This window comes from Melospiza georgiana, chromosome 4 (assembly GCF_028018845.1).
Source record: "Melospiza georgiana isolate bMelGeo1 chromosome 4, bMelGeo1.pri, whole genome shotgun sequence".
NCBI lineage: Eukaryota > Metazoa > Chordata > Aves > Passeriformes > Passerellidae > Melospiza > Melospiza georgiana.
The window spans coordinates 11,266,093-11,276,062 of NC_080433.1; the positions used below are offsets into that span (position 1 = coordinate 11,266,093).

General features: G+C 45.6%; 1 protein-coding gene across 1 annotated transcript in view; it reads left to right on the forward strand.

Annotated features, from left to right (window-relative positions):
- CACNA2D4 (calcium voltage-gated channel auxiliary subunit alpha2delta 4) overlaps positions 1-9,970 on the forward strand; it is a 119,544-nt gene that overhangs the window by 59,700 nt on the left and 49,874 nt on the right. The window lies entirely within an intron of this gene.

A 9,970-nucleotide genomic window follows, 5' to 3' on the forward strand; every position in this document is an offset into this window, starting at 1 on the left:
AGTCCAAGCTGCTCCTCTTGCCATTACAGGTGCTACTCCACACTCCAGGTGGAGAGGTGGCCAAATTGAGCAGGGAAAGGAGGTGTCCTTTGCCCTGCCCTATCCTCACCCCTTTTCATCCATCCTCTCCTTCCCCCATGGGCTTGGGAGGGGTGCACAGGGGGTTCAGGGTACACACAGATTTCTTGGAGGAACTCGGGCAGGGTGCACCTGTGTGAGCTGAGTTGGTGTGGTCATTTTGGTGGGAAGCCAGGCAACCCTGGCTTGACTATACCTGTTTCTTGGAATGAATAATGTCTACCTGCTATATTGTGCTTTGGCACTTCAAAGCACTATGCAAACATTAAGTAATGCCTGGATGATTAATTTTCATTAATTAGAAGGCAGCTGTTCTCCTGGGATGTCAGTCCAGTACCTTTCACGCACACTGACTCTGTTGGAAATGAGAAATAAGGAATGGGGATGGCATTCTCCCCAAGCCATGTCCTGCCCCAGATAGCACTGTCATCTGCTCCCTCCCCTGAGTCAGGAGCCTGGGGCTTTCTGGTCCTCAGGCTGCAAGGCAGAAATCACATGGAGCTCCTGACAGAAGCTTTTTGTGATTTAAAGCCTGAGTTGAAACTGCTGGAATCTGTGCAGGAGTTCAGCTGTCACTCTGGGCTGTGGATGACGTCTCTCTCATTGCCTGCCCTTCTGGCTGTTCAACTCCTGGGGCTGTCAGCTGGCTGCCAGTCCCAGCAGGGACAGGTAGGGTCAGGTCCATGGCTGTCATGTGGCAGGGATAGCAAACAGGGGCATGCACATGGTGCCCAAGAAAAAGAATCCAAATGGGCACTTGGGAGATGCAGGTTTATTTTACACAGCACTTCTCTGCTGATATTGGAAGTAACTGCTCTTACCAGCAGTTATTGGACCACAGTGAAATCATTATCCCATGACACCAGCAATTCATGCAGATGTATTTGGGGAGAGCTTTAGGTAAGCTCAAACCAGGGCAGAGAGGAGAAATGTCTCTGTTTTAAAGACAGAATTTTGGGACACTGAGTTATCAAGACCAGTATTTTCAGAAAAGCTCTATACACGCAGCAGGAGCAGATTTTAAAAAAAAGTTTTGATTTTTTTTTTTCAAAAGAAGTTGAAACCTATCAGTCTGAAAAGTAGATAATGGAGAGTAATTCTGCCATTTTGCCTCTGCTTAAAATCCAGCCTCTGTCAGTCTGATGGAAGCTCTTAATTTGAAGAGCAGTTCCTGGCCAGCTTGATGTCTCTCCATCTCTTCCTTGGTCTCCAATTTTGGCTACCTGCTGTCTGCTATCAGCAAGCAGGAACAGGAGGTGCAGGTGGCTTTTTCAGCAGGACTGTTGCTGTGGCATCTTTTCAAGCTAATCTGCACACAATTCCATATTCCTGCAGTTTTGTTGTTTGGATGGATAAAACATTTCAACCTTCTCTCTGGAAAGTGACAGTAGCATCAGTAGAAGCTGTTAAATTCACAGAAATAAGCTCTAATAGCATAAGCACCTTTTCCATGAAAATAGCTGCATATAAACTGGAGAATTAAAATTATTTCACTAGGCTGGTTCAGAGAGCAGCATTAAGATACCCATATAAAATATGAGGGTAGCTGATCTCTTGAATGTGTACTGCAGTATTCAGAAGGAATTCTGTCCCTCTTTTTGTACCAAAGGTTGTGCCAAAGTTATCGCAGTGCAGAGAGTTCTGAGAGTCCCTCAGGCATCACCAGGTGCCTTTATGGAAATCATGGTCCCCCTGGCATGCCTTTATGATGGATAAAAAGAAGGAAGACAACTCATTTTTAGCCTATCACCTGCTGTGTCTGGTCTCTGCCTGACACCAGCCCATTCTGGCAGCCCCCAAAGCCTGAGCAGTTTCTCATGCATCCATTTGATCCAACAAAATCAGAGCCATCTGAACAGGCCATGCCCTGGAAGTGTCATGGAAAGTGTCAGGGACACTCCTATGGCACAAACACTGCTGGTTTTAGTGCTGTGCCTTCTCCACCTCTGAGCACATCTGTCTGGAGGCTGTTATCAGTAGGTACACTTTGACTGGCCTTAGGGTTGAGACACTAATCCAATGTCAGTGTCCCCATGACATGTTAGGGTGCCAAAACCAGCATCTCTTGCACTCTTCATCCCCCATCTGCCTGCCTGCCACCCATTGCATTCTGCTTACCCACTGAGCCTTGGGGGACACCTGTAAGCACCCAGGCTGCTTTTCGGGGTGTTCCTGGGGCACACACAAGCTGTTCCATGAGCCAGACAGAACTGAGGTGGTTGTGTTATTTTGTGCTGGCTCTGATCTTACAAACTTTGCCTTTCATCAAGGTTTGGCATCAGTGCTGGGGCCACATGGTTCCCTTTTCAGAGCTGATTATCCTCCAGCCAGCTCAGTGAACAGGAGAGAGAGCAACATCTGCCTGCAGAACTCCAGCTAGATGTCTCCATGCATAGACAGTAACTGGGGACAAGAGGGACAAATAAGTCTATTTTGACCTCAAAAGAATGCTGAAAATAGTAATGTGAGGCATCTTCCATAGAATTCTGCTCACCCTGGCTAGACCTTAGCAATTTCCTTTTCTTCCATGGTGTTTGTGCTGTCTGCATAGGCTGTGATCTTCAGCATGGGGAGCATGCCTCCCCCATGTGTGTGCAGACATTGTCTGTTGCCTTGGGAGGAGTCCTTGTCTGGGGAAAAACTGAAGACAATAGCCAATTCTGTAGAGTAAATATTTATTTGTAGTCTCTGCTGAGTGCCTGACTTTTTACACTGCACCCCTTACCAGGGAAAAAGATCTAAGGGAGTGAGCCCATGCAGGCAGTGCTTCACCCAGCACAGACCCTGTGGGTAGGTTCCTGTGCCCAGGGCCTGCCCTCACCAGCCTTTCAGGGAATTTTCTCAGTGGGACCATAACAAAAAATGGTGAGCAATGAGTTTTAGGGTCTGGTGAGGCATCTGTCCCAGGATATCCTCAACCCCAGTTCCAGGCTGGAGCTACACATTCTTGCCCATGTGTAGCAGAAACCTTCCTGCCTAAGGTTATCCATCCCTGCTGCCTCTACAGCTCCACTGATTGCCATGGCTGTCACTCTTGGAGTGACAAGAGCCCTTGCCAGTGACTCAGGAGAGACTTGCATAGAGCTGGATCTTTTAGATTGGCACCCAGCGCCTTTGCCATGTTGCCTTTGCTTGCAAATTATTTGATATAATTTTAATTCCGAGCCGAATTAGAGCAGTGCACAGGTTGCCATAGCAACCATTACCTTGTGCCTTTTGGTCTGACTCATTGCAGACAATTACTCTTGCGCTCCAGGATTCACAGATGTGATAGGAGAAGAATCATGTGCTGGGCTTTCAACTTTTTTTTTGCTTTTAATTTCCTTCCCAGCCTCTCTCTTCCATTAACTCCTGCCTGCCCAGCATCAGCAGGGCCCTCTATCCCCACCCAGGGGTGCTCATGGGAGTGCACTGGATGTGTGAGGTGATTTGTGCATGCATGTGTGTATGTGCATACATAAAGAGCTGCTCTGCAGTGTGCTGTGAGATCCCTGGGCTCACTGGGGACGTGCACAGACACTCAGAACCACAGAGCAATTTGCACTTCCTCCTGCCTGTGGTGTTTTACAGGTAGGTGCAGGGTTGATCCCTGCGGCCATGGAGTTTTATCCAGTGTGCAGGGGCTGTCAGTAAGCACTGGGTATTTGGGGGACTGCCAAAGTGAGGGTAATGAATAGAACCTTCATTTGAAGCTGTGTGAAGATCCACAGGCTGCCAAGCAAGTGGCACTGGCAGCCCTGACACCACCTGAATCTGTGTGAGTGCAAGGCCAGCTCATTACCCTGCTCACACCCATCCTTCCAGTGCCCCATGTCTTCTATGCAAAGTGCACAAATTGCTGTTGTCTGTAGCCTTAGCACAGGTATATCTGATGTCCTGAGCTCTGTCAGCACCTACAGCTCAGCAGAGGAGTAAAGATGATGCCAAAAAGGAGCAGTCTGTAGATATGAGGATGAAGATGGTAAATGTCGCAGCAGAGAAGGTTATAGGAAATGTGTTGTATGATGCTTTAGCTTAAATTCAGCCAAGGTAGAAGCAGACAGGTTTTGCAGGGTGAGAACCACAGAATCTTAGCAGATCTGAGCACAGCTCCAGCCTTCTCCTAAGATACATTCTTTTAGCCACCAAACTTATCCTGAATTCTTTTTCTCCTGCCCTACCTCTCACCTAAGGCACAAATCTCCCTATCATAAGGCTTTGTAATGGGACTCTGCCATCCCTTTCCCTTCAAAAGACCTTTTTCTTTTCTTCCTTTCTCTCACTGGGACACAGAAACCCCACTCACAGGATCACAGTAATTCTGGTTAGATGGCACCTCTACACTCTGCTCAGTGTGTGGAGGGTGTTCTGCTGTTGACTCATGGCACTGCTTTCACAGTGCCAAGAACAATCAGTCTGGAGTGTGGGGAGGGAGCAGTTGAGCTTTTGGGGACAGTGTGAAGCCCCCATTTCAGTGAGGATCCTGATTCTCTTGCCCTCCATCTGTCTGTGACAACAAGCAGCTGCTTAAGCTGGCTCTGCAGAGAGATTGTGTGGAATGGAAAAAAGGCAGGCAGCAAAGAAGGCTGCCTTGCCTAGCCCTGCCCTCCTCTGCCCTCCCTTACAGGTCAGAACTGTAGGGATAAAGTGAGGATTGCTTACATATCAAGCTGAGCTAGACCTTGCAAAGGAGGTTAAAACAAATGGCTTAATATTGTTCAGCTATTTGGGGAATTAAAAAAAAAAAAAAAAGTAGGGTCACGTCTGGTCAATAAGAGTGAAGCTGGGATCAAGGAGTCTATAGTCTGAGCAAAAACCAAAGAAGACTCAGTGCCCAAGTTATTGATAAGGACAGAAATATCATCCTTGGGGAAAGAAACAAGCTGGGTGCTGTGAATAAGCAGCTCAAGCTGATTAGTGCACTCACAGTGCTGGGCCTGGGTGCTTTCTGGCCCTGGGAGAGCTGGCATGTGGAAAAGCACACTTACAGCAAAGGGCTTTTTTCAGCTCTGCACACAGTGGTGACTCCATGCAGTCTGCAAAAGTGAAAATTCAGCAGTTAGGATTAAAGAAGGATGAGAAATAAGTTTGTCAGGCTCAGACTTTCAAGTGTGACCTCTGCAATGTGTAGCACTTTAGAGGAGATCTTCAAGGAAAGTATAATTATTACCAAGCAGGGGGAAAGGGAATCAAGCAATATGAGTTTATCAGTTCTGGATAACACCAGGCCAAGCCAACATCTTTCTTTCAGATGATTGTTTTTGTGGAAGGCAAAAGAAATTTCAAAGGTCTCATCTCTGTATTCCAGTAAAGCATTGATATGTGCCACATAAGAAACAGTTAGACTGGAGAAGATCAAGTGAGGCAGAGGACTTGTAAGTAACAGGGAGGGAGAAGTGAGTCTGAGAAGACAGCAGCAACAAGATCACCTATCAAAATCTGGCAAAAAGTTCCTTGTTACACTCCCCATGGTCACCCATGGGATTTGCCTTGCTAATACTACCCTGAGACCTCAGCTCAGATAGCTGGGGAGAGGGAAGGAGTATCCTGGTGATTCAACACTAGAAGGCATTGCTAGTACATGGAAGGACCAGGATATGCAGAGGAAGCCTCATTTGACCTTGGCAGGAGTACCACAAACAGAATGAATTTCAGTAGTACGACAGACAAGGTCATACGCTTGACAGCTAATAATAGAAATCTTCTGTAAGCTGGGAACTCTCAGAGATCTGGCAGGGAGCACAGCAAGCAGGACTGGAGGCAGTCCTTGTCTTCTGGGAACTGTTGAGCCAGTTTTGCCAAATCTCAGTGAGGATCCTCAGTGTGGATCATCAGTATAAACTGTATTGCTCCTTGATGCCCACATTAAATTCAGGGAACCACTGCCATCTGCCAACACCTGTCCTGAGAGCCTTGCTGAAAGGCAGCAGGAGACACTTAGTGGTAAACATATCCTGAGAAAGCTCAGGAAAAAAGTGCTGGGATCTTCTGTATTAGGTGATGGTGACATGATGGTGAATCACAGTGCAGTGCAGTTGGGGACAAAGCAAATGCTGTTCTAGTGCTTAGGGAGGTGTTCCCAGTGGGAAAATACATTGATGCTCCCACCCAAAGCCCTGTGAGACCTCTCCTGTGGTCTGTGTTACAGTTTTGGTGAAAGGAATACAGGCTTGAGACAGGAGGGATGGGCAGGTGATGAGAGGAAAGGGAAGTCTGGCATTGGAACCTGGAGCACCCAGCTTGTTTAACCACATGCAGACAGGATTGCTGTAATGAATGCACCTTGGAGGACACATTTAAACTGAAGCACATGGTTGTGTGGAGACAGTCTACTACAGACAGGCTAGCAAAATACTCAGGGTGCAAAACTAGAACTGGGTTCCTGTCTGTTAGGGTAGTGCAGGTTTAGCCAGAATCTGAGGTATAAAGACAATGGATTTAAGCTGGAGCTTGTGTAAGAAAGTGGTGGTGCCTGGACTAGAAGGAGCTGAGACTCTGTTAGCCTTGACCAGGAAACAGCTGAAGTCCCTGATCTCACCATGTCACACAACAAAAACCAGCCACAAGCAAGGTAAACAAACAGGGAACTTCCCATTCCCTGCAGCATTCTCCTTGGGCACAAGGCAGGGCACTCCTACCCTGTAGTTCCCACACTCCATGATTTCAGTCATGACTGAATAAAAATCAGCTTGTTAATGCAGCTGAAAGCCCCAGCACAGCACCTGGGAGGCCAGAAGCTAGGGCTGACCTAAACCCCTCTCTCAGCCTTTGACATTGTGGTGGTTTCTCTTGGTTGCTTTGGGTTTTGCAAAGTAAAGAACAGTGAGCAGAAAAACCTCTGCTTATGATAACAAACGTTTAAAAAGCAGATGGGGATGTGGGGGCTGGTGTGTTTTGTGACATTTGAGTAGACCAGAGCAGGGAGAATCTGAGAAGCAGCTGGTCAGAGGCACTCATTGAAAAGGGGATGATCAGTCACAAGAAGAGAAAAATAAGGGGGAGAGAGAAAAAATAACTGGGGAATCCAGGACATTTATGTCCAGTGAGAGATATCAGAAAAACAACCATATGAGGCTGTGAGTGGATGAAAAAGTGGAAAATGCTGGAAGGGGATAATCCTTTTAAATAAAGGGCTAGATTTTCTCTTGCCAAGAATTCTATAAATCTGGAGGCTCATGTTTAAAATGCACTGAATTTATACTAATATAAAGGTAGGATCAGAACCACTTATCCATAATCTTCCTCCCTCAAAATTACTTGTTAGGGTTTTGTCCTAACATTTACATTTGCCTGCATCTTTAAAGCAGGAACAATGTTCACACAACCTAGTGAAACATTCTTTGGTGGGAAGGAGTAGAGAAAAGTGGCAAAAGTCATGTAGTGTCTGCAATATAGAGCACAGATACTGGTGGATGAGGATAATACTTCTAAAAGGAGGAGAAAAAGCTGGAAGCAGTGTGACAATAGGCTCCAGTGTTGTTCCAGAGGTGAGAAAATGCTTTCAGTGAAAGACTTAATGAACTCAATCTGCCTATTGTACCTAAAGGAAGACTGAGAGATTATTTGATTTAGAGTATAAAGTGCCTCCACAGAGAGAGCTGCTGGTTACTGAAGGTTTATTTTTTTTAATCTAGGGGAGAGAATAACAAAAAACTGTAACAGAAAAACCAAAGATTCAAATTAGTCAGTAAGCATAAATGCTAACAATGAACACAAATAGGTATTGTCAGAAGATACCAAGGGAAACAATATTTTTCCCTTTCTTGAGTGTTTTTCAAATCAAAGGTAGATGGAATATTCAGCTTAGCTGCATGTAAACACTTACTGTTGGTCTACATTCTACAGGATAGTTTGTCAAATTTCTGTTTCACAAGCTAAACAGATTGAACTCTTTCAGCCTTTCACAGAAAGGCATTTTCTGCCACCCCCAAATAATGCTTGTGGTTCTTTTCCACACCATTTCCAAGTAGCGTGCGATATACAGAAGGTCAGACTGGATGATCTAAAGTCCCTTCTGGCCTTTATATTCTCTGAGTCTCTGCCTCTGTGAATTCATTAATGTTTGCAAGCTCCCAGAGAGCTGCCAAAGGCAAGCACTATAGAAATGCAAAGCATTGTTGTTACTGTGCATATTTCCCTTGAGCTTTATGTGGAGCTGGTTGAATATCGCAGGGTATGGTCTGTGTGTATTCCCTCAAACTAAATACCTGCATTTCTCACTCCTGCAGTGCCATTTCCGAGTTGATTTTCTGCAGCTGTGCTAACAAACAACTTCATTCCCAAGTTAGGATTCAGAAAAAGCAAATGTGAAGGGGCAGATCTCTGCCTGGAGCCCCAAGCAAAGAGCAGCACGTTGTTGTCCTGGTCCAGAAGCTCCATGCGAGGCAGAGTTATTATTAGCATCATGCTTTGCTTTCTCTTTGTCTCCAGGTGCCCTGCTTATGGCCTCTGCCTGGCTGCAGTAGAGCAGAACCCTGGGAAAGACAGATCTGGCCCTTGTTGGCTGTTTTTTCTCCTTTCTATGAAGGGAGAAGAGCTGTGAGGATGCTGGCTTATCCCCAGATTTCCAGGGCTGCAACAGATGTAGAAAGCACCCCAGAATGACACAGAAAATGTTTATTTACTCACATTTCATTCTTTAACTATGTTCATTGGTGAATGCTTGTTGCATTGCCCATTATTCTTGGAGATAAGTCTTTTTGGCCCTCAGAAATCCTGTGCTAGGGCTTCTGTTTATCTGGTTGGAGGATAGAAGCTGACCCTCCAACCTGTGCTTCCAATCAGTGCTAGCAAACCCTCTTCAAGCCAGCACAATGGGCTCCTAATGGACAAGATACTGAGGAGGAATCCTATTTTATATATTTTACCTGTTATATGTACAGAATCACGTGGTTATTATATAGGGTGTTGTATGTGTGCATGAGTAGGTGTGTTAGCAGGACAAATACATTGGTTAATATCAAATAGTAATCAAATTATAATAAATAATTGCAGAAAATCACAGCCTGCTCCCAGACAGTTCATGAACTGAAAAAGCCCAGAGTCATCAGATGAGTGTGTTGGCTTTGCTTTTTTCTGCTCTGTGTTTCTGGTATTATATGAACTGCTGAGTAGTGTCTGCGTGCACTCCTCTACCTAGCTGGCAGAATGAGATTAAACTATGTGTCATAGACACCATGCTATTAAACAATGATGGTGATTCTCCTGCAGCACATACCTTTTTAGCAGAACAGATGCCTCAGCTGTGAGCAGATTAAGAGTAGCTGGGTTCTGCTCCCAGTTTCTCTCTGAAGATCAGCCTGAGCCCAGCAGGGTGACAGAGTGCAGCAGTGAGAGCAGGGTGGCACAGGGGTTTGCTCTGTGGGTTTAACATCCTGCTGGTTCCACATGCGTCAGGATGAGCTTATTCTTACAGCAGGGCAATGTGATGAGTTGTGTATGCTTAGCACTGAAAGTGGCCAAGTGTGGAATTTAAACTTCTTAGCTGTGTGTGATAGGCCTCGCCAGGGAACAGCTGGTGGAGACTCTTTTAGCTCTAGGGGTAGCAGCTTGTGTACTTGGGGGTGCAATAGGATTAGCTTGCAATTTCCATCCATTTCCAAATAACCTTGCTCAAGAGGGTCAGGAAGCTGGAGATGTAGGAACCCATAGCTCCCTATTTGTTACATTATGTTCTAATTAAAAAAAAAAAAAAAAAAAAAAAAAAAGCTTTTGGAACCAAATTTGACCTGAATATAACTCCATTGGCTCCTGCATTCTTGCACTAGGGATTAATTTGGCCCTTTCTACTTTTATGTAATGAGCTGATTGCCACAGTATCTTATCCTTGTTATACAATCACCCTTGTCTGGCTGTGTCCCTGGAGCATTCTGTGTGTGCGTTTCTAGATCTAGGGTCTCACCTTCACCTACTG